Genomic DNA, 26,999 nt, shown 5'->3' with positions numbered 1-26,999 from the left:
ACATTCCATCTACTGCAGGCAGGATACCTGGCTGGCTGAATGTCGCTGAGAAGCTCACAGAGACCGCCATAAGCAACAGTTTAACAGAATGCCACAGACTAATCAACCAAACTTTTTGGGTTGGGTTCTCTTTTATAGTCTGCAGGCATTAAATGAAAGAAGTCAGTGTTCCAGCAGAAGGAGACAACGTTTCAGAAAAGGCATTGTAGCAAACCAAAAAAGAAATTTTAAGCGCAGCAGAGTAACCAGCGCACATACCTGTTAGCTCAGGTGAGTTTAAAAGGCTGCTGTTGATAACAAGGGCATTTGCTAAATAGATGGTGTGTGTGCAACAATATACTGAAAGGTCAATTATATTGTGCAGCTTATCTCACCACCTGTAGTTATTTAGGTGAAAGCTCCAAAATGCTTGCCTAATATGTCTGTTTATCCAAAAGGAAGTAAAAAGGGAGAGCTAGAAAGATAGCATTGCATCACATTACATGGCAATGCAATGCACAGTTGCTGAAGTTGAACCAAAATGAGCTTGTAATCTGGCTTCTGCAACTTTGAACATGAAAAATCCAATGAGGAGAAGAAAAGCAGAGCCAAAGAGTCCATCCCAAAATCCGACAAACAAGCAAAATGAACAAAAAACATTGAATTCAATTCTTTCTGATTTTAGAAACTGCATTAAAGAAGGGGTGCACCGGTCCTGGAGATACTGCAATACCAGGTCAATGCGTGGAGTGGACAGAGCAAGCTCTTTTTCCATCTCCCTGTTCTAAAAATCCATTTAATATATGGTCCCCAGATAGGGGACGTATCAGATATTAAACTGATAAGAACAGATACTACACTTGATCTTAGCCAAAAGGCCGAGAAGCGATAACCAGAATTGGTTTCAAACTACGGAGCCACCCAAGGATCCTAAAAAGTCCATTTGTGGAGATGAGCTCCTGGATTCCCGTTAAGAAGACATGTTGTCAACCTCTAGATCCCTTACATGCCTGCATTTTTCGGCTTGCTGCTGCTGCAATCCACGCGTTTTAGATCTGCATAACTCCACCTCTTTAAACACAGCACCTTCACCCCCTGCTGTTCCCACCCGCCTCAACACCGTTGGAAGGGAGGAGAACCAATTAAGGCGGGGGGTGGGGTGGAACGAGCAGCTGTCTACCCTTAGCAGGAGGGCTCCTGATTACATACCTCTCCTGCTGCTGCTGCTGCTGGCTGTCCAGCAGCAGACTGAAGGTGGCTGCTGCTGTGCACAGGTATATAAAGGCTCAGAGCCTATTATGACACGCGCAGCCAGCGTTCCATTGCCACATTCCATCTACTGCAGGCAGGATACCTGGCTGGCTGAATGTCGCTGAGAAGCTCACAGAGACTGCCATAAGCAACAGTTTAACAGAATGCCACAGACTAATCAACCAAACTTTTTGGGTTGGGTTCTCTTTTATAGTCTGCAGGCATTAAATGAAAGAAGTCAGTGTTCCAGCAGAAGGAGACAACGTTTCAGAAAAGGCATTGTAGCAAACCAAAAAAGAAATTTTAAGCGCAGCAGAGTAACCAGCGCACATACCTGTTAGCTCAGGTGAGTTTAAAAGGCTGCTGTTGATAACAAAGGCATTTGCTAAATAGATGGTGTGTGTGCAACAATATACTGAAAGGTCAATTATATTGTGCAGCTTATCTCACCACCTGTAGTTATTTAGGTGAAAGCTCCAAAATGCTTGCCTAATATGTCTGTTTATCCAAAAGGAAGTAAAAAGGGAGAGCTAGAAAGATAGCATTGCATCACATTACATGGCAATGCAATGCACAGTTGCTGAAGTTGAACCAAAATGAGCTTGTAATCTGGCTTCTGCAACTTTGAACATGAAAAATCCAATGAGGAGAAGAAAAGCAGAGCCAAAGAGTCCATCCCAAAATCCGACAAACAAGCAAAATGAACAAAAAACATTGAATTCAATTCTTTCTGATTTTAGAAACTGCATTAAAGAAGGGGTGCACCGGTCCTGGAGATACTGCAATACCAGGTCAATGCGTGGAGTGGACAGAGCAAGCTCTTTTTCCATCTCCCTGTTCTAAAAATCCATTTAATATATGGTCCCCAGATAGGGGACGTATCAGATATTAAACTGATAAGAACAGATACTACACTTGATCTTAGCCAAAAGGCCGAGAAGCGATAACCAGAATTGGTTTCAAACTACGGAGCCACCCAAGGATCCTAAAAAGTCCATTTGTGGAGATGAGCTCCTGGACTCCCGTTAAGAAGACATGTTGTCAACCTCTAGATCCCTTACATGCCTGCACTTTTCGGCTTGCTGCTGCTGCAATCCACGCGTTTTAGATCTGCATAACTCCACCTCTTTAAACACAGCACCTTCACCCCCTGCTGTTCCCACCCGCCTCAACACCGTTGGAAGGGAGGAGAACCAATTAAGGCGGGGGGTGGGGTGGAACGAGCAGCTGTCTACCCTTAGCAGGAGGGCTCCTGATTACATACCTCTCCTGCTGCTGCTGCTGCTGGCTGTCCAGCAGCAGACTGAAGGTGGCTGCTGCTGTGCACAGGTATATAAAGGCTCAGAGCCTATTATGACACGCGCAGCCAGCGTTCCATTGCCACATTCCATCTACTGCAGGCAGGATACCTGGCTGGCTGAATGTCGCTGAGAAGCTCACAGAGACCGCCATAAGCAACAGTTTAACAGAATGCCACAGACTAATCAACCAAACTTTTTGGGTTGGGTTCTCTTTTATAGTCTGCAGGCATTAAATGAAAGAAGTCAGTGTTCCAGCAGAAGGAGACAACGTTTCAGAAAAGGCATTGTAGCAAACCAAAAAAGAAATTTTAAGCGCAGCAGAGTAACCAGCGCACATACCTGTTAGCTCAGGTGAGTTTAAAAGGCTGCTGTTGATAACAAGGGCATTTGCTAAATAGATGGTGTGTGTGCAACAATATACTGAAAGGTCAATTATATTGTGCAGCTTATCTCACCACCTGTAGTTATTTAGGTGAAAGCTCCAAAATGCTTGCCTAATATGTCTGTTTATCCAAAAGGAAGTAAAAAGGGAGAGCTAGAAAGATAGCATTGCATCACATTACATGGCAATGCAATGCACAGTTGCTGAAGTTGAACCAAAATGAGCTTGTAATCTGGCTTCTGCAACTTTGAACATGAAAAATCCAATGAGGAGAAGAAAAGCAGAGCCAAAGAGTCCATCCCAAAATCCGACAAACAAGCAAAATGAACAAAAAACATTGAATTCAATTCTTTCTGATTTTAGAAACTGCATTAAAGAAGGGGTGCACCGGTCCTGGAGATACTGCAATACCAGGTCAATGCGTGGAGTGGACAGAGCAAGCTCTTTTTCCATCTCCCTGTTCTAAAAATCCATTTAATATATGGTCCCCAGATAGGGGACGTATCAGATATTAAACTGATAAGAACAGATACTACACTTGATCTTAGCCAAAAGGCCGAGAAGCGATAACCAGAATTGGTTTCAAACTACGGAGCCACCCAAGGATCCTAAAAAGTCCATTTGTGGAGATGAGCTCCTGGACTCCCGTTAAGAAGACATGTTGTTAACCTCTAGATCCCTTACATGCCTGCACTTTTCGGCTTGCTGCTGCTGCAATCCACGCGTTTTAGATCTGCATAACTCCACCTCTTTAAACACAGCACCTTCACCCCCTGCTGTTCCCACCCGCCTCAACACCGTTGGAAGGGAGGAGAACCAATTAAGGCGGGGGGTGGGGTGGAACGAGCAGCTGTCTACCCTTAGCAGGAGGGCTCCTGATTACATACCTCTCCTGCTGCTGCTGCTGCTGGCTGTCCAGCAGCAGACTGAAGGTGGCTGCTGCTGTGCACAGGTATATAAAGGCTCAGAGCCTATTATGACACGCGCAGCCAGCGTTCCATTGCCACATTCCATCTACTGCAGGCAGGATACCTGGCTGGCTGAATGTCGCTGAGAAGCTCACAGAGACCGCCATAAGCAACAGTTTAACAGAATGCCACAGACTAATCAACCAAACTTTTTGGGTTGGGTTCTCTTTTATAGTCTGCAGGCATTAAATGAAAGAAGTCAGTGTTCCAGCAGAAGGAGACAACGTTTCAGAAAAGGCATTGTAGCAAACCAAAAAAGAAATTTTAAGCGCAGCAGAGTAACCAGCGCACATACCTGTTAGCTCAGGTGAGTTTAAAAGGCTGCTGTTGATAACAAGGGCATTTGCTAAATAGATGGTGTGTGTGCAACAATATACTGAAAGGTCAATTATATTGTGCAGCTTATCTCACCACCTGTAGTTATTTAGGTGAAAGCTCCAAAATGCTTGCCTAATATGTCTGTTTATCCAAAAGGAAGTAAAAAGGGAGAGCTAGAAAGATAGCATTGCATCACATTACATGGCAATGCAATGCACAGTTGCTGAAGTTGAACCAAAATGAGCTTGTAATCTGGCTTCTGCAACTTTGAACATGAAAAATCCAATGAGGAGAAGAAGAGCAGAGCCAAAGAGTCCATCCCAAAATCCGACAAACAAGCAAAATGAACAAAAAACATTGAATTCAATTCTTTCTGATTTTAGAAACTGCATTAAAGAAGGGGTGCACCGGTCCTGGAGATACTGCAATACCAGGTCAATGCGTGGAGTGGACAGAGCAAGCTCTTTTTCCATCTCCCTGTTCTAAAAATCCATTTAATATATGGTCCCCAGATAGGGGACGTATCAGATATTAAACTGATAAGAACAGATACTACACTTGATCTTAGCCAAAAGGCCGAGAAGCGATAACCAGAATTGGTTTCAAACTACGGAGCCACCCAAGGATCCTAAAAAGTCCATTTGTGGAGATGAGCTCCTGGACTCCCGTTAAGAAGACATGTTGTCAACCTCTAGATCCCTTACATGCCTGCACTTTTCGGCTTGCTGCTGCTGCATTCCACGCGTTTTAGATCTGCATAACTCCACCTCTTTAAACACAGCACCTTCACCCCCTGCTGTTCCCACCCGCCTCAACACCGTTGGAAGGGAGGAGAACCAATTAAGGCGGGGGGTGGGGTGGAACGAGCAGCTGTCTACCCTTAGCAGGAGGGCTCCTGATTACATACCTCTCCTGCTGCTGCTGCTGCTGGCTGTCCAGCAGCAGACTGAAGGTGGCTGCTGCTGTGCACAGGTATATAAAGGCTCAGAGCCTATTATGACACGCGCAGCCAGCGTTCCATTGCCACATTCCATCTACTGCAGGCAGGATACCTGGCTGGCTGAATGTCGCTGAGAAGCTCACAGAGACCGCCATAAGCAACAGTTTAACAGAATGCCACAGACTAATCAACCAAACTTTTTGGGTTGGGTTCTCTTTTATAGTCTGCAGGCATTAAATGAAAGAAGTCAGTGTTCCAGCAGAAGGAGACAACGTTTCAGAAAAGGCATTGTAGCAAACCAAAAAAGAAATTTTAAGCGCAGCAGAGTAACCAGCGCACATACCTGTTAGCTCAGGTGAGTTTAAAAGGCTGCTGTTGATAACAAGGGCATTTGCTAAATAGATGGTGTGTGTGCAACAATATACTGAAAGGTCAATTATATTGTGCAGCTTATCTCACCACCTGTAGTTATTTAGGTGAAAGCTCCAAAATGCTTGCCTAATATGTCTGTTTATCCAAAAGGAAGTAAAAAGGGAGAGCTAGAAAGATAGCATTGCATCACATTACATGGCAATGCAATGCACAGTTGCTGAAGTTGAACCAAAATGAGCTTGTAATCTGGCTTCTGCAACTTTGAACATGAAAAATCCAATGAGGAGAAGAAAAGCAGAGCCAAAGAGTCCATCCCAAAATCCGACAAACAAGCAAAATGAACAAAAAACATTGAATTCAATTCTTTCTGATTTTAGAAACTGCATTAAAGAAGGGGTGCACCGGTCCTGGAGATACTGCAATACCAGGTCAATGCGTGGAGTGGACAGAGCAAGCTCTTTTTCCATCTCCCTGTTCTAAAAATCCATTTAATATATGGTCCCCAGATAGGGAACGTATCAGATATTAAACTGATAAGAACAGATACTACACTTGATCTTAGCCAAAAGGCCGAGAAGCGATAACCAGAATTGGTTTCAAACTACGGAGCCACCCAAGGATCCTAAAAAGTCCATTTGTGGAGATGAGCTCCTGGACTCCCGTTAAGAAGACATGTTGTCAACCTCTAGATCCCTTACATGCCTGCACTTTTCGGCTTGCTGCTGCTGCAATCCACGCGTTTTAGATCTGCATAACTCCACCTCTTTAAACACAGCACCTTCACCCCCTGCTGTTCCCACCCGCCTCAACACCGTTGGAAGGGAGGAGAACCAATTAAGGCGGGGGGTGGGGTGGAACGAGCAGCTGTCTACCCTTAGCAGGAGGGCTCCTGATTACATACCTCTCCTGCTGCTGCTGCTGCTGGCTGTCCAGCAGCAGACTGAAGGTGGCTGCTGCTGTGCACAGGTATATAAAGGCTCAGAGCCTATTATGACACGCGCAGCCAGCGTTCCATTGCCACATTCCATCTACTGCAGGAAGGATACCTGGCTGGCTGAATGTCGCTGAGAAGCTCACAGAGACCGCCATAAGCAACAGTTTAACAGAATGCCACAGACTAATCAACCAAACTTTTTGGGTTGGGTTCTCTTTTATAGTCTGCAGGCATTAAATGAAAGAAGTCAGTGTTCCAGCAGAAGGAGACAACGTTTCAGAAAAGGCATTGTAGCAAACCAAAAAAGAAATTTTAAGCGCAGCAGAGTAACCAGCGCACATACCTGTTAGCTCAGGTGAGTTTAAAAGGCTGCTGTTGATAACAAGGGCATTTGCTAAATAGATGGTGTGTGTGCAACAATATACTGAAAGGTCAATTATATTGTGCAGCTTATCTCACCACCTGTAGTTATTTAGGTGAAAGCTCCAAAATGCTTGCCTATTATGTCTGTTTATCCAAAAGGAAGTAAAAAGGGAGAGCTAGAAAGATAGCATTGCATCACATTACATGGCAATGCAATGCACAGTTGCTGAAGTTGAACCAAAATGAGCTTGTAATCTGGCTTCTGCAACTTTGAACATGAAAAATCCAATGAGGAGAAGAAAAGCAGAGCCAAAGAGTCCATCCCAAAATCCGACAAACAAGCAAAATGAACAAAAAACATTGAATTCAATTCTTTCTGATTTTAGAAACTGCATTAAAGAAGGGGTGCACCGGTCCTGGAGATACTGCAATACCAGGTCAATGCGTGGAGTGGACAGAGCAAGCTCTTTTTCCATCTCCCTGTTCTAAAAATCCATTTAATATATGGTCCCCAGATAGGGGACGTATCAGATATTAAACTGATAAGAACAGATACTACACTTGATCTTAGCCAAAAGGCCGAGAAGCGATAACCAGAATTGGTTTCAAACTACGGAGCCACCCAAGGATCCTAAAAAGTCCATTTGTGGAGATGAGCTCCTGGACTCCCGTTAAGAAGACATGTTGTCAACCTCTAGATCCCTTACATGCCTGCACTTTTCGGCTTGCTGCTGCTGCAATCCACGCGTTTTAGATCTGCATAACTCCACCTCTTTAAACACAGCACCTTCACCCCCTGCTGTTCCCACCCGCCTCAACACCGTTGGAAGGGAGGAGAACCAATTAAGGCGGGGGGTGGGGTGGAACGAGCAGCTGTCTACCCTTAGCAGGAGGGCTCCTGATTACATACCTCTCCTGCTGCTGGCTGTCCAGCAGCAGACTGAAGGTGGCTGCTGCTGTGCACAGGTATATAAAGGCTCAGAGCCTATTATGACACGCGCAGCCAGCGTTCCATTGCCACATTCCATCTACTGCAGGCAGGATACCTGGCTGGCTGAATGTCGCTGAGAAGCTCACAGAGACCGCCATAAGCAACAGTTTAACAGAATGCCACAGACTAATCAACCAAACTTTTTGGGTTGGGTTCTCTTTTATAGTCTGCAGGCATTAAATGAAAGAAGTCAGTGTTCCAGCAGAAGAAGACAACGTTTCAGAAAAGGCATTGTAGCAAACCAAAAAAGAAATTTTAAGCGCAGCAGAGTAACCAGCGCACATACCTGTTAGCTCAGGTGAGTTTAAAAGGCTGCTGTTGATAACAAGGGCATTTGCTAAATAGATGGTGTGTGTGCAACAATATACTGAAAGGTCAATTATATTGTGCAGCTTATCTCACCACCTGTAGTTATTTAGGTGAAAGCTCCAAAATGCTTGCCTAATATGTCTGTTTATCCAAAAGGAAGTAAAAAGGGAGAGCTAGAAAGATAGCATTGCATCACATTACATGGCAATGCAATGCACAGTTGCTGAAGTTGAACCAAAATGAGCTTGTAATCTGGCTTCTGCAACTTTGAACATGAAAAATCCAATGAGGAGAAGAAAAGCAGAGCCAAAGAGTCCATCCCAAAATCCGACAAACAAGCAAAATGAACAAAAAACATTGAATTCAATTCTTTCTGATTTTAGAAACTGCATTAAAGAAGGGGTGCACCGGTCCTGGAGATACTGCAATACCAGGTCAATGCGTGGAGTGGACAGAGCAAGCTCTTTTTCCATCTCCCTGTTCTAAAAATCCATTTAATATATGGTCCCCAGATAGGGAACGTATCAGATATTAAACTGATAAGAACAGATACTACACTTGATCTTAGCCAAAAGGCCGAGAAGCGATAACCAGAATTGGTTTCAAACTACGGAGCCACCCAAGGATCCTAAAAAGTCCATTTGTGGAGATGAGCTCCTGGACTCCCGTTAAGAAGACATGTTGTCAACCTCTAGATCCCTTACATGCCTGCATTTTTCGGCTTGCTGCTGCTGCAATCCACGCGTTTTAGATCTGCATAACTCCACCTCTTTAAACACAGCACCTTCACCCCCTGCTGTTCCCACCCGCCTCAACACCGTTGGAAGGGAGGAGAACCAATTAAGGCGGGGGGTGGGGTGGAACGAGCAGCTGTCTACCCTTAGCAGGAGGGCTCCTGATTACATACCTCTCCTGCTGCTGCTGCTGCTGGCTGTCCAGCAGCAGACTGAAGGTGGCTGCTGCTGTGCACAGGTATATAAAGGCTCAGAGCCTATTATGACACGCGCAGCCAGCGTTCCATTGCCACATTCCATCTACTGCAGGCAGGATACCTGGCTGGCTGAATGTCGCTGAGAAGCTCACAGAGACCGCCATAAGCAACAGTTTAACAGAATGCCACAGACTAATCAACCAAACTTTTTGGGTTGGGTTCTCTTTTATAGTCTGCAGGCATTAAATGAAAGAAGTCAGTGTTCCAGCAGAAGGAGACAACGTTTCAGAAAAGGCATTGTAGCAAACCAAAAAAGAAATTTTAAGCGCAGCAGAGTAACCAGCGCACATACCTGTTAGCTCAGGTGAGTTTAAAAGGCTGCTGTTGATAACAAAGGCATTTGCTAAATAGATGGTGTGTGTGCAACAATATACTGAAAGGTCAATTATATTGTGCAGCTTATCTCACCACCTGTAGTTATTTAGGTGAAAGCTCCAAAATGCTTGCCTAATATGTCTGTTTATCCAAAAGGAAGTAAAAAGGGAGAGCTAGAAAGATAGCATTGCATCACATTACATGGCAATGCAATGCACAGTTGCTGAAGTTGAACCAAAATGAGCTTGTAATCTGGCTTCTGCAACTTTGAACATGAAAAATCCAATGAGGAGAAGAAAAGCAGAGCCAAAGAGTCCATCCCAAAATCCGACAAACAAGCAAAATGAACAAAAAACATTGAATTCAATTCTTTCTGATTTTAGAAACTGCATTAAAGAAGGGGTGCACCGGTCCTGGAGATACTGCAATACCAGGTCAATGCGTGGAGTGGACAGAGCAAGCTCTTTTTCCATCTCCCTGTTCTAAAAATCCATTTAATATATGGTCCCCAGATAGGGGACGTATCAGATATTAAACTGATAAGAACACTTGATCTTAGCCAAAAGGCCGAGAAGCGATAACCAGAATTGGTTTCAAACTACGGAGCCACCCAAGGATCCTAAAAAGTCCATTTGTGGAGATGAGCTCCTGGACTCCCGTTAAGAAGACATGTTGTCAACTTCTAGATCCCTTACATGCCTGCACTTTTCGGCTTGCTGCTGCTGCAATCCACGCGTTTTAGATCTGCATAACTCCACCTCTTTAAACACAGCACCTTCACCCCCTGCTGTTCCCACCCGCCTCAACACCGTTGGAAGGGAGGAGAACCAATTAAGGCGGGGGGTGGGGTGGAACGAGCAGCTGTCTACCCTTAGCAGGAGGGCTCCTGATTACATACCTCTCCTGCTGCTGCTGCTGCTGGCTGTCCAGCAGCAGACTGAAGGTGGCTGCTGCTGTGCACAGGTATATAAAGGCTCAGAGCCTATTATGACACGCGCAGCCAGCGTTCCATTGCCACATTCCATCTACTGCAGGCAGGATACCTGGCTGGCTGAATGTCGCTGAGAAGCTCACAGAGACCGCCATAAGCAACAGTTTAACAGAATGCCACAGACTAATCAACCAAATTTTTTGGGTTGGGTTCTCTTTTATAGTCTGCAGGCATTAAATGAAAGAAGTCAGTGTTCCAGCAGAAGGAGACAACGTTTCAGAAAAGGCATTGTAGCAAACCAAAAAAGAAATTTTAAGCGCAGCAGAGTAACCAGCGCACATACCTGTTAGCTCAGGTGAGTTTAAAAGGCTGCTGTTGATAACAAGGGCATTTGCTAAATAGATGGTGTGTGTGCAACAATATACTGAAAGGTCAATTATATTGTGCAGCTTATCTCACCACCTGTAGTTATTTAGGTGAAAGCTCCAAAATGCTTGCCTAATATGTCTGTTTATCCAAAAGGAAGTAAAAAGGGAGAGCTAGAAAGATAGCATTGCATCACATTACATGGCAATGCAATGCACAGTTGCTGAAGTTGAACCAAAATGAGCTTGTAATCTGGCTTCTGCAACTTTGAACATGAAAAATCCAATGAGGAGAAGAAAAGCAGAGCCAAAGAGTCCATCCCAAAATCCGACAAACAAGCAAAATGAACAAAAAACATTGAATTCAATTCTTTCTGATTTTAGAAACTGCATTAAAGAAGGGGTGCACCGGTCCTGGAGATACTGCAATACCAGGTCAATGCGTGGAGTGGACAGAGCAAGCTCTTTTTCCATCTCCCTGTTCTAAAAATCCATTTAATATATGGTCCCCAGATAGGGGACGTATCAGATATTAAACTGATAAGAACAGATACTACACTTGATCTTAGCCAAAAGGCCGAGAAGCGATAACCAGAATTGGTTTCAAACTACGGAGCCACCCAAGGATCCTAAAAAGTCCATTTGTGGAGATGAGCTCCTGGACTCCCGTTAAGAAGACATGTTGTCAACCTCTAGATCCCTTACATGCCTGCACTTTTCGGCTTGCTGCTGCTGCAATCCACGCGTTTTAGATCTGCATAACTCCACCTCTTTAAACACAGCACCTTCACCCCCTGCTGTTCCCACCCGCCTCAACACCGTTGGAAGGGAGGAGAACCAATTAAGGCGGGGGGTGGGGTGGAACGAGCAGCTGTCTACCCTTAGCAGGAGGGCTCCTGATTACATACCTCTCCTGCTGCTGCTGCTGCTGGCTGTCCAGCAGCAGACTGAAGGTGGCTGCTGCTGTGCACAGGTATATAAAGGCTCAGAGCCTATTATGACACGCGCAGCCAGCGTTCCATTGCCACATTCCATCTACTGCAGGCAGGATACCTGGCTGGCTGAATGTCGCTGAGAAGCTCACAGAGACCGCCATAAGCAACAGTTTAACAGAATGCCACAGACTAATCAACCAAACTTTTTGGGTTGGGTTCTCTTTTATAGTCTGCAGGCATTAAATGAAAGAAGTCAGTGTTCCAGCAGAAGGAGACAACGTTTCAGAAAAGGCATTGTAGCAAACCAAAAAAGAAATTTTAAGTGCAGCAGAGTAACCAGCGCACATACCTGTTAGCTCAGGTGAGTTTAAAAGGCTGCTGTTGATAACAAGGGCATTTGCTAAATAGATGGTGTGTGTGCAACAATATACTGAAAGGTCAATTATATTGTGCAGCTTATCTCACCACCTGTAGTTATTTAGGTGAAAGCTCCAAAATGCTTGCCTAATATGTCTGTTTATCCAAAAGGAAGTAAAAAGGGAAAGCTAGAAAGATAGCATTGCATCACATTACATGGCAATGCAATGCACAGTTGCTGAAGTTGAACCAAAATGAGCTTGTAATCTGGCTTCTGCAACTTTGAACATGAAAAATCCAATGAGGAGAAGAAAAGCAGAGCCAAAGAGTCCATCCCAAAATCCGACAAACAAGCAAAATGAACAAAAAACATTGAATTCAATTCTTTCTGATTTTAGAAACTGCATTAAAGAAGGGGTGCACCGGTCCTGGAGATACTGCAATACCAGGTCAATGCGTGGAGTGGACAGAGCAAGCTCTTTTTCCATCTCCCTGTTCTAAAAATCCATTTAATATATGGTCCCCAGATAGGGGACGTATCAGATATTAAACTGATAAGAACAGATACTACACTTGATCTTAGCCAAAAGGCCGAGAAGCGATAACCAGAATTGGTTTCAAACTACGGAGCCACCCAAGGATCCTAAAAAGTCCATTTGTGGAGATGAGCTCCTGGACTCCCGTTAAGAAGACATGTTGTCAACCTCTAGATCCCTTACATGCCTGCACTTTTCGGCTTGCTGCTGCTGCAATCCACGCGTTTTAGATCTGCATAACTCCACCTCTTTAAACACAGCACCTTCACCCCCTGCTGTTCCCACCCGCCTCAACACCGTTGGAAGGGAGGAGAACCAATTAAGGCGGGGGGTGGGGTGGAACGAGCAGCTGTCTACCCTTAGCAGGAGGGCTCCTGATTACATACCTCTCCTGCTGCTGCTGCTGCTGGCTGTCCAGCAGCAGACTGAAGGTGGCTGCTGCTGTGCACAGGTATATAAAGGCTCAGAGCCTATTATGACACGCGCAGCCAGCGTTCCATTGCCACATTCCATCTACTGCAGGCAGGATACCTGGCTGGCTGAATGTCGCTGAGAAGCTCACAGAGACCGCCATAAGCAACAGTTTAACAGAATGCCACAGACTAATCAACCAAACTTTTTGGGTTGGGTTCTCTTTTATAGTCTGCAGGCATTAAATGAAAGAAGTCAGTGTTCCAGCAGAAGGAGACAACGTTTCAGAAAAGGCATTGTAGCAAACCAAAAAAGAAATTTTAAGCGCAGCAGAGTAACCAGCGCACATACCTGTTAGCTCAGGTGAGTTTAAAAGGCTGCTGTTGATAACAAGGGCATTTGCTAAATAGATGGTGTGTGTGCAACAATATACTGAAAGGTCAATTATATTGTGCAGCTTATCTCACCACCTGTAGTTATTTAGGTGAAAGCTCCAAAATGCTTGCCTAATATGTCTGTTTATCCAAAAGGAAGTAAAAAGGGAGAGCTAGAAAGATAGCATTGCATCACATTACATGGCAATGCAATGCACAGTTGCTGAAGTTGAACCAAAATGAGCTTGTAATCTGGCTTCTGCAACTTTGAACATGAAAAATCCAATGAGGAGAAGAAAAGCAGAGCCAAAGAGTCCATCCCAAAATCCGACAAACAAGCAAAATGAACAAAAAACATTGAATTCAATTCTTTCTGATTTTAGAAACTGCATTAAAGAAGGGGTGCACCGGTCCTGGAGATACTGCAATACCAGGTCAATGCGTGGAGTGGACAGAGCAAGCTCTTTTTCCATCTCCCTGTTCTAAAAATCCATTTAATATATGGTCCCCAGATAGGGGACGTATCAGATATTAAACTGATAAGAACAGATTTTTTTTTTTTTTTTTTAACCAAATCAGATAGGCCGGAGCATAAGCTCAATCAAATCGACTTACAAAAGCCTTTCATTGACACTTAGCCTTTCATCACACTTGGTATATAATCAAAAATAAAACCGAACCTTATCATCATGTACATTATACACTACTAATTAAACTTTACGAAAAACCTCCACTTTTTAAACTTCCAGATCCCTTCAGCATCTATAATACTTCCACGTTCCTGATCCCAGAGGTATATTACATACATACGTGACAGAATCAATCTCAAACATTCATTAACTGACATTTTCTTCCTTTTAAAAACTAACAAATTCCTCGCATCCCACAAACTTTCAATTACACACACCACCAACAACCATAAAATCCTATCCTTAATTCTACTACATGCACCCATCCCAAACATAGCAAGTTTCCAATTAACATACTTTACACCCACCAATTCCTTGCAAAGTCCCCCTATACCCTTCCATACATCATATGCAAAATCACAATCCCATACCATATGTCTAACATGCTCTCTCAAACCACATCCATCCCTCGGGCATACCTCAGATTTAACTAAATCCCTCTTCTTTTGCACATCTCTAACAGGCAAAATGTCATGCAATATCATCCAAGCGATATCTCTCTGTCTGTTAGTCACACCATCTATACTTAATTTTCTCCACATCTCGGTTACTTCCTCCCCTCTCAACCCATTGATATTACATACCACCTCACGCTCACGCACCATCCTAATGACTTTCTTCTTTTGCCTAAAATCACTCATGTTAACGGACAACAAATCATACTTCCTTACAAATTTCTCAACACAACCATACCATACAGGACACTTAAAAGCAACAGGCACTCTAGCATCCCTTTTGACCCACTTTAAGCCATAAAGCATCCATCCAGCCGAATACTTCATCATATGAGCACACTTATTACTTTTCCCTAGAACCACCACCACCATTTTCACGTAACTAATCCCTAAAAAGAAATCAATATTTGGAAAATCCAAACCACCATTTACACATAACTTATAGACATATTCCCGTTTCAATTTCTCCATGCGACTTCCCCAAAGAAAATTAAAGATGAATTTCTCAGTTTTCCTAATTTTCTTAAAAGCAGCAGGATATACATTCGCAACAAACAACAAAATAGGCAAAATAACCGCCTTAATAATCAGAACTTTCCCAGTCAGAGTTAGTTCTCTCATTCGCCAAAAATTCAACTTGCGCACCACTCTCACCCCACAATCTTCCCAACTCTCATTTCCTTTCAAATCATCATTAAACTTAATCCCAAGCACCTTTATTGCACCATCCTCACACCTCACACCATCCATCCGTACATTCCTCTCACCAAAACATTTAAAGGAACTCTTAGTCCAATTGACCTTAAAAGCTGAGACACTACAAAACAAACTTAATATCAACCTTGCCCTACTCATCGCAGCCATATTCCCACTCACAATCACTACATCATCCATGTAACCTAGAATTCTCACATCCTTTCCATTACTCCCAGGAATCATCACACCTCTCATAACCTTATCCTTCCTAACCATACACATCAACACTTCAATCACACTAATAAACAAAAAAGGGGACATAGGGCACCCCTGACGCACTCCTGATTTAATTCTCACTTTCTCACTCAACCACCCATTCACCAAAAATTCACTTGAAACATTACAATACAAACTCCTAACACAGTTTACAAAATTCCTGGAATAACCCATCTTAGACAAAACCTTAAACATAAAGCTATGTGACACACGGTCAAAAGCTTTTTCAAAATCAACCGAAAACAACAAACATTTCTGCTTACGACTCATACAATCCCCAATCACATCACGCAACAACACCAAATTTTCAGTCATACTTCTCCCAGGCACTGCACACACTTGATCTTCATCCACCACACCGCCAATCACTTCCCGCATCTGGCTAGCCAACAATTTACTAAACACCTTATAGTCTGCATTCAAAAGGGTGATTGGCCTCCAATTCCCCAAATCCTTTTTATCACCTTTCTTATGAACCAAAACCACCACCCCATCTCTCATAGATTCACTCAACATATTCTCCGTGAACATATACTGGCACACCTCCAATAAGTCATTTCCCATCGTGTCCCATTCCTTAACATATAACTCCACGGGCAGTCCATCCTTCCCAGGTGTTTTATTCTTACTCGCAGACATCACCACTTTTTTAACTTCATCCAACACAATTACATCATCCAATATTTCACGTTCATCCTCACCCAAACAACCTTCTAAACACCCCAAAGCATCAGTCAACATCCTATCATCAACCCATTTTTCCCCATACAACTCCTTATAAAACAACACCACCTCCTGCATCACATCCTTCCCACTCACACACACCACATCACCATTCACCACCTCATCCATATCTACTTTCTTCCCAAAAACTTTTTTGAAAAAAAACCTTGTGCATTTCTCATTTTTCTCCAAATGTTCAATCTTAGAACGGTAAATAATTTCTTTCCCTTTACCCTCAATATATTTCTTAATCTCTTCTTTCACTTGACACATCAAAACATCCACATCCACTCCAATCATCCTTAACTTCCTCAGCCACTCCAGTCTAGAGCTTAAATCATTAAATTTTGCTCTATTCATTGCTGCTTTCCTCCTGCCCCTTTTTCTAAAGAAAAAACCAATCTCACTCTTCATCCAGTCCCACCACTCAAGCACATTCCTGAAATCACTTTTTTTATCCCTCCACCTAACATACATTCGCCTAAAATCACGCATGATCCTATTATCTTCCAGCAAACGCACATTAAGTTTCCACACGCCACCACCATATACAAAGGAAATCTTACCTTCTAGACGTGCCCTCAAACACACATGGTCAGAGAAGGGAACATCTTCCTGCTGGAAATTCCTACAAATAACATTTTGTGAAGAAAAGAAGATACGGTCTATTCTAGACTCTATGCCTCCCCTGTCGGCCTTATAGGTCGCAGGAGGTGGATTACCTAAAAAAACTTCCGCAGCATCCTGTAAGGAAAAATCCGCCACAAGACTCTTGAGTCTTTTACCTGTAACATCCATCTTATCCCCCTCCGGCACACAATTGAAATCTCCAACAAAAATTATTGGCATTTTGCCAGATAAAAAAAAACATAATTTCTCAAAAATTTCCAGCCTCTCCCCTTTATCTATTGGTGCATACATATTTACCACCCTAACCCTCCACCCCCTACAATTTAACTCACATATTACACACCTCCCCGCCTCCACCACCATGTAACTTTCTATCTTAACACTATAACCCTTCACCAAACACCTACCCCACAATTTTTATTACATACAGAACCAGACCACACACTTTGACCTAAAGGCCATGCATTTTCACTTAAGGGATCGGAGATCCCACACTCCTGGACACAGTATACGTCCGCATCCAAGTTGCTCAAGTAGTCCAAAATTGCCACTCTTCTCGACTCAGATTTAATCAGCCTAACATTTAGCGACAAGATGCTGAGAGCAACTTGGGCACCCATCTATTAATTTGATGTGGCAGGTCACGACAACATGCCCACCTGTACATCATCCTAACCCTTCTGGGGGTAGGACGCTGGACGTGCAGATATCGTAGTTTGTGCCTTCCCCCAAAAAAGACACATCTTGGGGATCGGATGCAGTAGGGTACACCCGGGCTGGACTCACACTGCAGTCACTTAAAGGGGAAAAGGATGGTTCAGTTTTCTTCTTTTTCTTCACTGAAGCGCCTCCATCTTCATCTGAACTATAATCCCGCCGCTGGGGGTCAAAGTCCCCCTGACCTCCCTCCTCCTCAAGGTCAGAAACGACATCGCTCCAGGCCACATGCGGTGTTCTGGTCAGATCAGACTCCTCTTCCCCCTGCAATGTAACCATCATGTCTGGAATTTCAGCCTCCAGATCCTCCACCGGGGCCACTTCCATGCCTATACGATCATCAGTTATTGTCTCAGACTCACTGACATCTGAAGCCACAGACGCGGCCCTCTGCACCGGTGGCTCAGGTGCCAGCTCCATATTTCCTCTTACATTCACACGAACCAGTTCTGGAAAAGCAACCCGAGCCTCCTCCTCATCCAGGAAAGCCAGAGTAGATATCGGAACAGTCGGAGTTGCAGCAGTCGGAGTTGTAGCTGTGGGTGCAGGAGATTCATTTCTTCTCCTTCCCCTTCCCGCTGCCCCCGCATATGAACCAGGATGGAATATACAGTCTCTGAAGGCATGCCCCTTCTCTCCGCAGAGATTACAGACTATTTCATTTTTGCAATTATTGGAAGAATGACCCACCTCATTGCACTTCCTGCAAATAATCTGTCTGATGTCGCATGCTTCCTGAGTATGGCCATACCTCCTACAATGACGACAAAACCTGGGCGCATTGGGGAAGAACAGGTAACCCCGCTCACTCCCAATGGAAAAATTTGATGGAGGATAATGTATACCCCCTGGTTCATCAGGACTTTCCCGGAACTTGACCATGAAACGATATTTACCGGTCCATAGTTCCTCCTCATTCATGACTTTTACTGCCACCTTGGTAATATAGCAGTGCCTATTTAGAAAGGCATAAATCAAAGCCAAGTCCACATGTGGGTTGTACATGAAAACAGTCAGAGGTACCTCTTTGGAGCAATACAAGATGACAAAAGTCAGCCCATCCAAATATTGATTGTCCAGATTCTTTTTCAAACAATCATAGAAATTGTTGCAAACAGCCATAGAAGTAAATACAAGATTATACTTGCTTTTGAATTGCTGGAGGCACAAGATTTCTTCCTTCTTCACTTCAAGGAGTCCAAACAAAATCTCCTTCACCACGAAGCTGAGGGTAAAGATTCCTTCTTTGCCTTCTTCCACATCAATCTGGATTCCAAAATTCACTCGAGCCTCACCGGGCCCAGCGTATCGAATGCGTCCCATTATCGCTAGTCGTGTCTATTGGCCAACTCCTTATAGCAGCAAGTGGCTTAAGCCATAAAATGGCGATGCCACAGGGCCAAGAGTTAACGCACAGACAGCCAAATGACTAGACCCATTACAGATCTGAGCCAAAAGGCCGAGAAGCGATAACCAGAATTGGTTTCAAACTACGGAGCCACCCAAGGATCCTAAAAAGTCCATTTGTGGAGATGAGCTCCTGGACTCCCGTTAAGAAGACATGTTGTCAACCTCTAGATCCCTTACATGCCTGCACTTTTCGGCTTGCTGCTGCTGCAATCCACGCGTTTTAGATCTGCATAACTCCACCTCTTTAAACACAGCACCTTCACCCCCTGCTGTTCCCACCCGCCTCAACACCGTTGGAAGGGAGGAGAACCAATTAAGGCGGGGGGTGGGGTGGAACGAGCAGCTGTCTACCCTTAGCAGGAGGGCTCCTGATTACATACCTCTCCTGCTGCTGCTGCTGCTGGCTGTCCAGCAGCAGACTGAAGGTGGCTGCTGCTGTGCACAGGTATATAAAGGCTCAGAGCCTATTATGACACGCGCAGCCAGCGTTCCATTGCCACATTCCATCTACTGCAGGCAGGATACCTGGCTGGCTGAATGTCGCTGAGAAGCTCACAGAGACCGCCATAAGCAACAGTTTAACAGAATGCCACAGACTAATCAACCAAACTTTTTGGGTTGGGTTCTCTTTTATAGTCTGCAGGCATTAAATGAAAGAAGTCAGTGTTCCAGCAGAAGGAGACAACGTTTCAGAAAAGGCATTGTAGCAAACCAAAAAAGAAATTTTAAGCGCAGCAGAGTAACCAGCGCACATACCTGTTAGCTCAGGTGAGTTTAAAAGGCTGCTGTTGATAACAAGGGCATTTGCTAAATAGATGGTGTGTGTGCAACAATATACTGAAAGGTCAATTATATTGTGCAGCTTATCTCACCACCTGTAGTTATTTAGGTGAAAGCTCCAAAATGCTTGCCTAATATGTCTGTTTATCCAAAAGGAAGTAAAAAGGGAGAGCTAGAAAGATAGCATTGCATCACATTACATGGCAATGCAATGCACAGTTGCTGAAGTTGAACCAAAATGAGCTTGTAATCTGGCTTCTGCAACTTTGAACATGAAAAATCCAATGAGGAGAAGAAAAGCAGAGCCAAAGAGTCCATCCCAAAATCCGACAAACAAGCAAAATGAACAAAAAACATTGAATTCAATTCTTTCTGATTTTAGAAACTGCATTAAAGAAGGGGTGCACCGGTCCTGGAGATACTGCAATACCAGGTCAATGCGTGGAGTGGACAGAGCAAGCTCTTTTTCCATCTCCCTGTTCTAAAAATCCATTTAATATATGGTCCCCAGATAGGGGACGTATCAGATATTAAACTGATAAGAACAGATTTTTTTTGATTGAATATATCTTTTATTAGCACAAAAAATAAGTTAACAGACAGTGTACAGTGCCGCAGCCCAGTACACACAGAATTCTACATCATATTTACATAGCATGAGGATACGACGCACTAACTAGACACATCACACCCCTATGCTACACAAAACACTCAATCTGAAAGAAAAAGCATGTCAATCAATACAGTACGACGAACCGTGATAAGGGATGGGGATTGGGAAAAAGGGGATGGGGAGGGGAAAATCACAGGCCCGAAGCTTTATTGAAAGACAAGACACATAAGGGGAGAGGGGGAGGAGGGGTTTAGTCCTCATCCTCGTCCTCCGGACTGTCCACGATGGAATAGTCTCTGAGCAGGCTGTGGATCAGCCTGCGGCAGTCCTGGATGGACATCCTCTCCCTCCTCAAGATGAGCCGGTTCCTGGCGACCCAAACGGCATCCTTGAAGCAGTTCATAAGGCGCCAAGCCTCCTGGATGGCTCCGACGGTATGAACCCCAGGGAAGAGTCCGTAAAACACAGAATGGTGCGATAGGCTCGCCCTGGGGACAGAGTTCCTCAGGTCGTCCTCAAGGGCAGTCAACAGGCGCTGTGCAAATCCGCAGTCCCAAAAAGTGTGCAAAGATGTTTCCTCCACGAAGGGGCACCTTGGGCAGTACCGGGTCTTGCACAGGTTCCGGGCATGCATGAATGACCGGACGGGCAGTCCGCCCTGAATCGCCATCCACGACAAGTCCTTGTGCCCGTTGGTCAGCCTGTCAGACGACACATTTGTCCACACAGTCTCCAGCGTGTCCTGGTGAAGTCCTGTGATGTTCTCCACGTCATCCTTGGCTCTGATGAGCTTGTGGATAGTTTTGGGCTTCCACAAGTCGGGCTTGAGTCCCTCCAGTTGATGTTCCCCCACAAATCGAACGACGTCTCCGTAGAACCATGGCGTCGTCCAGTTGTAGGGGAAGGAGCTGTCCCACTTGTCCCAGCCGAGTCGCCTCCAAAGAGGAAGCAGGAAGAAGCGAGACATGGACCTGCCCGCGGAGCCATTCTTGACTTGCAAAGTCCGGCGGACACAATCACACACAAAAGAGGATCGCAGGAGGGTGGGGATATCTGGAACGCCCTTCCCACCCTTGCGAGGCTCCTTGTACATGACGGCCCGCCTGACTCTGTCCATCTTGGATCCCCAGACAAAGTGAAACACTGTCCTGGTAATGGCCCTGCACACAGTGACGTGTGGGGGCCAGGCCTGCGCCGTGTACTGCAAGACGGGCAGGACCTCATTACGCAGGACGAGTGCCTTACCCTCACAAGTGAGGTGTCTGAGGCTCCAGAGTCCGATCCGTTGCTTCACCTTGGCCAAGCGTTCTTGCCAGGACTTGAGGGCCGCTCCTTCCTTCCCGAACCAGACTCCCAGCACCTTGAGGAAATCCGGTTGAATGTTGAAGGGGAAGGGGGCGGAGGAGGCCGGCTGCCAATCCCCGAAGAGCATGGCTTCCGACTTCCTGCAGTTGACTTTGGCCCCTGAAGCCCGGCCGAACCTCTCACACGTCTGGACGAGGGCGTCGACTGAACCACGATCAGCGCAGAAGACGGTGACGTCGTCCATGTAGAGCGAGCACTTGACCTCGTGTCGTCCCGGACCCGGTGCGGTGATCCCTCTGATCTCTCCATTCTGCCGGATAGCCTCTGCGAAGAGTTCTATAACACAAACAAAAAGAAGAGGTGATAGAGGGCAGCCTTGTCTGACCCCAGAGAGGACAGGGAAGGGGTCAGTCTTCCCGCCGTTCACCAACACCGAGCTGTGGATATCAAAATACATCAGACGGACATACGAACAAAACATGTTACCCAAACCTAACCGGTGCAGAGCTCGGCCCATGAACTCGTGGGAAACCCGGTCGAAGGCCTTCTCCTGATCCAAGGAGACCAGGGCCGCGTGTGCGCGGCGGACCTTGATGTACTCGACCGTGTCCCGCACGAGAGCGAGGCTGTCTGCGATGCGACGTCCAGGGATGCCGCAGGTCTGGTCCGGGTGGATGATCCGTCCGATGACCGTCTTAAGTCGTGTCGCCATCGTCTTGGCCAGGATCTTGTAGTCCACGTTGAGCAGAGTGATGGGACGCCAATTCCTCAGGTCGCACCTCTCTCCCTTCCGCTTGTACAGGATCGTGACCATTCCTTCCCTCAAAGATGGAGGCATTCTACCCTCCACCACCATCTCCTCGTACAGGTCCAACAGGTCCGGACAGATGAGGTCTCCCAGCGCTACATAGAGCTCCGCTGGAAGACCATCACTGCCCGGGGTCCTGCCGGTCCTAAAGGATTTAGCGGCAGAGAGCAATTCGCCCACCATCAGAGGTTTGTCCAAGGCTGCCGTGCCTGCAGGATCAAGATGGTTAGTGATACCTGACAGGAACTTATCAGCAGCGTCGGGGTCGGTAGTCTTGTGGGAGTAGAGTTCGCTGTAGAAGTCGCTGACGACCTTCATCACGTCCTCCTTCCCACGTCGCATGTTTCCGCTCTCGTCTCGCAGCTCGTTCAGGGGCGTGTGACCGGCATGAAGTTTCCTGAAAAAGAATGAGTTACATTTCTCACCCTTCTCCAGATTCTCCACTTTGGAACGGAAGACGATTCGCTTGGACTCCTCCTCAAAGTGCCTTTTCAGGCTCTTCTTGGTCTCCTCCAGCTCCTCCCTCACGTCCCAGCCGCAGTGAAGAAGGTCCTGCAGCGACCGCAGCTCGCGCTGCAGCCCTCTGAAGTCCCTCCTCTTCTCACACGCCTGTTGTCGACCCTTGGCCTGAAAGAAACAGCGAAACTCAAGTTTAACATATTCCCACCAATCAGAGACTGTTTGGAAGCTACCCTTGTAGGACTGCCACATTGCGTAGGCTGCTCTCAGCTCCTCCACGACTTCATCCTGAGCCAGCAGAGCACAATTCAGCTTCCAGGAGCCGGGGCCGGACGGAAAACCGTCGCCGAGGACACCTTGTAAGTGAATGGCTCTGTGGTCGGAGAAGAAGCAGGGGACCATCGAGTGCCTACTCTGCCTGACTGCCCGAGAGGTGAACACAAAGTCAATCCTGGAGCGGAGTGAGCCATCGGGTCGGCTCCACGAATAGTTTGTGGAGCCTCTCCCCATGGAGCCCACCACATCCTGAAGAGAGGCCTCGGTTACCATCTCGATGAGCAGCTTGGACGTGATGTCCAACTTGGCAGATGTGCCAGAACTACGACCATCCTCCTCGATGGGGCAGTTGAAATCCCCGGCCATCACTAAGGTCCTGGTGGTGGCAAGCTGAAGCCGCAGGGTCTGGAAAAGCTCCAAACGCTCATTCTTCAGTGGGGACGCATACACGTTGATGAACCTGACAGGTTCTCCCGCCCAGTTGCCATCTACAACAAGAGCCCTGCCGCAGATGAGCTCCTGGACGGACTCAAGCGTGAATGCGCCCCCCCTGATCAGAATTGCGACCCCCGCAGACTTGCAGTCACCCCCACCGGACCAGTAGGATGGACCGTGGGACCACTCCCTGGCCAGATGTTTGAAGGACCTAGAGGAGGGAAGGGAACATTCCTGCAACATATAAACATCACACAACTGGGAAGTAAGGAAGGCATAAATAGTCTGACGTCTGAACTTGTCCTTGATGCTCCTGACATTAATGGAAAATAAGTTAATATTAGCCATCATGTAGGGAAAAAAGAAAAAGTTAGCGCAGGCAATACACCTTAGTTACCACTCCGGTCGGGTGGTCCCTCGTCGGTGTTGACTGCTGGTGACGGGATCACCAGCAGGCCCTCTTCCTCCATCTGGTCAAGCAGCGCGGCCTCGATCTCGGCGACCACCAGTTCCTCCTCTTCTGGCTCGGCCACCAGGGTCTCAACCATGTGCTCCATCTCTTCTGGCTCAGGGAGGGTATCCTCCTTTTCGCCTACGAAATCCAGAATCTTCTTTTTGGAGGATTCAGTAGCAGGGCTGTCCTCCACCTTCCTCTTTCCCCGAGTTGGAACTGGGGAGACAAGAAGGGGAAAATCCTCCTCGGAATAGATAGCGGCAGGTGGAGGAAAGGTTAATTCCACCGCTACCATGGTCTGGGGAGGGAGAGTGGCTGCCGGGGCAGGGGAAAGGACACCTGCTGAGGAGTAGGGGAAGGAGGAAGAGGAAGTGGAATCCTCAGCAGGGGTGGCCGGGGTGGGGGGGGATTGGACGGGGGTGGCAGGGGGAGGGATCGAAAGAGGGGTGACAGAACTCTTACCCTCCTTTGACTTTTTCTTCTGCTTCGGAGCTGCTGGGACCGTCGCTGGGGCTTTGGCCACCGACTCCTTGACCGCTTTGGCCTTGGTCGTCTCGGCCTTGGCCGCTGGGGCCTTGGTCGTCGCGTCCTTGACCTTCACAGGCCTGGTCGTCGGGGCCTTGTCCTCCGGAGCTGGGGTCGTCGCAACCACCGATGCCCAGGATCTCTCACGCTTGGGGCAATCCTTGTACAGATGAGCCGCCAGCCCACACAGGTTGCAGGACGTCTTCTTCGGGCAGTCCTTCGAGCTGTGTCCCGTCACTCAACAAATCCTGCAGGCATCCTCCTTGCAGTTCTTCATCTCGTGGCCGTTCTTGCCGCATCTCCTGCAGTTCCGCGGCATGTCCGGGTAATAGATGAGGCCGTAGGAGTTGCCCAGGGAGAATGTCGGGGGCAGGTGCCGAAGTCCGTCTGAGTACGCCAGGTCCCTGTGAAGTCTAACGGTCACCGACCACTTACCTGTCCAGAAGCCGAGTCCATTCAGGATGTGAGAGGGTTCCTTCACAACCAAACAGAAGCGTCTCAGGAAGGTACAGATGTCTTGGCCTGGGGTGTGCGGGTTGCGCATGGAGACCGTGATCCTCCTTTCGTCCCTCTGGATAGGGCAGCTACCTGTAAAGGCAGAGAAAGAATTATCCGGTCCTTTTGCGCTTACCATTTCCCAGAACCTCCTGCAGGTGTTCACAGTGGCGAAGGTGACGAAGAAGATCCCCGTCAAGAAGGTCTGGATGCTGAGGGTGTCCGACCTGGAGAAGCCTCGATCCAGCAGCATCTTCTGGCAGAACACGTCCGAGGACATGTGCGGCACCCTCCCATCCACTTCCTTCAGCTTCAGGGCCACCGTCTGCCGCATCCATGGCTCCAGGGCTGGAGCTTCGTGGCGGGGCTTCTGGGGTCCCTTCTGCTGGCCATTCGTGGAGGCAGAGTCCTTGGGGTCAGAATCGGCTCCTGGCTGGGCCCTCCTGGCTGTCCCCGGCTCCAGGCTCTTCTTTTCGGCCTTCCTCGCAGCGCTTGCCATGGCTTTCCTCCTGCAGTTACTTCTTGGAGCTGGATCTGGAACTCTTCCCGGAATGGGTGGAGCTATGCAGATTCTTCTCCCGTCGTGTTCTGGACAAATTCCCCGAAAGGTCTTTGTCTCGATGATTTTCTTCCTCGAAGATTCCACAGGACAGCCCAATTCTTCTACGAGTCTTCGTCTTCTTCTGGATTCTTTAGAGCTTCTTCCTCCCACCGATATCCGCCTTCCTTCTCCGATGTCAGCTGGGCTCCGAAGCTCTTCTCCTTCTGAGTTCGATCGCTCTCGTCAAGTGTAGATCGTAGCTCTTGTGTTCTTAAAAGAACAGATACTACACTTGATCTTAGCCAAAAGGCCGAGAAGCGATAACCAGAATTGGTTTCAAACTACGGAGCCACCCAAGGATCCTAAAAAGTCCATTTGTGGAGATGAGCTCCTGGACTCCCGTTAAGAAGACATGTTGTCAACCTCTAGATCCCTTACATGCCTGCACTTTTCGGCTTGCTGCTGCTGCAATCCACGCGTTTTAGATCTGCATAACTCCACCTCTTTAAACACAGCACCTTCACCCCCTGCTGTTCCCACCCGCCTCAACACCGTTGGAAGGGAGGAGAACCAATTAAGGCGGGGGGTGGGGTGGAACGAGCAGCTGTCTACCCTTAGCAGGAGGGCTCCTGATTACATACCTCTCCTGCTGCTGCTGCTGGCTGTCCAGCAGCAGACTGAAGGTGGCTGCTGCTGTGCACAGGTATATAAAGGCTCAGAGCCTATTATGACACGCGCAGCCAGCGTTCCATTGCCACATTCCATCTACTGCAGGCAGGATACCTGGCTGGCTGAATGTCGCTGAGAAGCTCACAGAGACCGCCATAAGCAACAGTTTAACAGAATGCCACAGACTAATCAACCAAATTTTTTGGGTTGGGTTCTCTTTTATAGTCTGCAGGCATTAAATGAAAGAAGTCAGTGTTCCAGCAGAAGGAGACAACGTTTCAGAAAAGGCATTGTAGCAAACCAAAAAAGAAATTTTAAGCGCAGCAGAGTAACCAGCGCACATACCTGTTAGCTCAGGTGAGTTTAAAAGGCTGCTGTTGATAACAAGGGCATTTGCTAAATAGATGGTGTGTGTGCAACAATATACTGAAAGGTCAATTATATTGTGCAGCTTATCTCACCACCTGTAGTTATTTAGGTGAAAGCTCCAAAATGCTTGCCTAATATGTCTGTTTATCCAAAAGGAAGTAAAAAGGGAGAGCTAGAAAGATAGCATTGCATCACATTACATGGCAATGCAATGCACAGTTGCTGAAGTTGAACCAAAATGAGCTTGTAATCTGGCTTCTGCAACTTTGAACATGAAAAATCCAATGAGGAGAAGAAAAGCAGAGCCAAAGAGTCCATCCCAAAATCCGACAAACAAGCAAAATGAACAAA

At 46.6% G+C, this 26,999-nt stretch overlaps 12 non-coding genes and 1 pseudogene across 12 annotated transcripts; all 13 read right to left on the bottom strand.

Moving 5' to 3' along the window:
- Positions 1-678: 678 nt before the first annotated feature.
- LOC141231150 (U2 spliceosomal RNA) lies at positions 679-869 on the bottom strand. Its single transcript, XR_012297560.1, has one exon. It is a non-coding gene; the product is annotated as a U2 spliceosomal RNA (small nuclear RNA).
- A 1,115-nt stretch (positions 870-1,984) lies between these two features.
- Positions 1,985-2,175, bottom strand: LOC141231149 (U2 spliceosomal RNA). The gene has a single exon (XR_012297559.1). It is a non-coding gene; the product is annotated as a U2 spliceosomal RNA (small nuclear RNA).
- A 1,115-nt stretch (positions 2,176-3,290) lies between these two features.
- On the bottom strand, positions 3,291-3,481 carry LOC141231148 (U2 spliceosomal RNA). The gene has a single exon (XR_012297558.1). It is a non-coding gene; the product is annotated as a U2 spliceosomal RNA (small nuclear RNA).
- Positions 3,482-4,596: 1,115 nt separating this feature from the next.
- Positions 4,597-4,787, bottom strand: LOC141231147 (U2 spliceosomal RNA). Its single transcript, XR_012297557.1, has one exon. It is a non-coding gene; the product is annotated as a U2 spliceosomal RNA (small nuclear RNA).
- Positions 4,788-5,902: 1,115 nt separating this feature from the next.
- Positions 5,903-6,093, bottom strand: LOC141231299 (U2 spliceosomal RNA). Its single transcript, XR_012297712.1, has one exon. It is a non-coding gene; the product is annotated as a U2 spliceosomal RNA (small nuclear RNA).
- Positions 6,094-7,208: 1,115 nt separating this feature from the next.
- On the bottom strand, positions 7,209-7,399 carry LOC141231146 (U2 spliceosomal RNA). The gene has a single exon (XR_012297556.1). It is a non-coding gene; the product is annotated as a U2 spliceosomal RNA (small nuclear RNA).
- A 1,106-nt stretch (positions 7,400-8,505) lies between these two features.
- Positions 8,506-8,696, bottom strand: LOC141231298 (U2 spliceosomal RNA). Its single transcript, XR_012297711.1, has one exon. It is a non-coding gene; the product is annotated as a U2 spliceosomal RNA (small nuclear RNA).
- Positions 8,697-9,811: 1,115 nt separating this feature from the next.
- On the bottom strand, positions 9,812-9,993 carry LOC141231377 (U2 spliceosomal RNA). The gene has a single exon (XR_012297788.1). It is a non-coding gene; the product is annotated as a U2 spliceosomal RNA (small nuclear RNA).
- A 1,115-nt stretch (positions 9,994-11,108) lies between these two features.
- LOC141231144 (U2 spliceosomal RNA) lies at positions 11,109-11,299 on the bottom strand. Its single transcript, XR_012297554.1, has one exon. It is a non-coding gene; the product is annotated as a U2 spliceosomal RNA (small nuclear RNA).
- Positions 11,300-12,414: 1,115 nt separating this feature from the next.
- On the bottom strand, positions 12,415-12,605 carry LOC141231143 (U2 spliceosomal RNA). The gene has a single exon (XR_012297553.1). It is a non-coding gene; the product is annotated as a U2 spliceosomal RNA (small nuclear RNA).
- Positions 12,606-13,720: 1,115 nt separating this feature from the next.
- On the bottom strand, positions 13,721-13,904 carry LOC141231429 (U2 spliceosomal RNA). Its single transcript, XR_012297831.1, has one exon. It is a non-coding gene; the product is annotated as a U2 spliceosomal RNA (small nuclear RNA).
- A 6,191-nt stretch (positions 13,905-20,095) lies between these two features.
- LOC141231401 (U2 spliceosomal RNA) lies at positions 20,096-20,290 on the bottom strand. Its single transcript, XR_012297811.1, has one exon. It is a non-coding gene; the product is annotated as a U2 spliceosomal RNA (small nuclear RNA).
- A 5,544-nt stretch (positions 20,291-25,834) lies between these two features.
- Positions 25,835-25,932, bottom strand: LOC141231476 (U2 spliceosomal RNA; annotated as a pseudogene).
- Positions 25,933-26,999: the final 1,067 nt, after the last annotated feature.

This window comes from Phyllobates terribilis, unplaced genomic scaffold, assembly GCF_046119375.1.
Source record: "Phyllobates terribilis strain yellow unplaced genomic scaffold, ASM4611937v1 Scaffold_505__1_contigs__length_1300667, whole genome shotgun sequence".
In the NCBI taxonomy this organism is placed as follows: domain Eukaryota; kingdom Metazoa; phylum Chordata; class Amphibia; order Anura; family Dendrobatidae; genus Phyllobates; species Phyllobates terribilis.
Note: the sequence above shows the minus strand (reverse complement) of the source record. Positions and strands in the feature narration are given on the sequence as shown.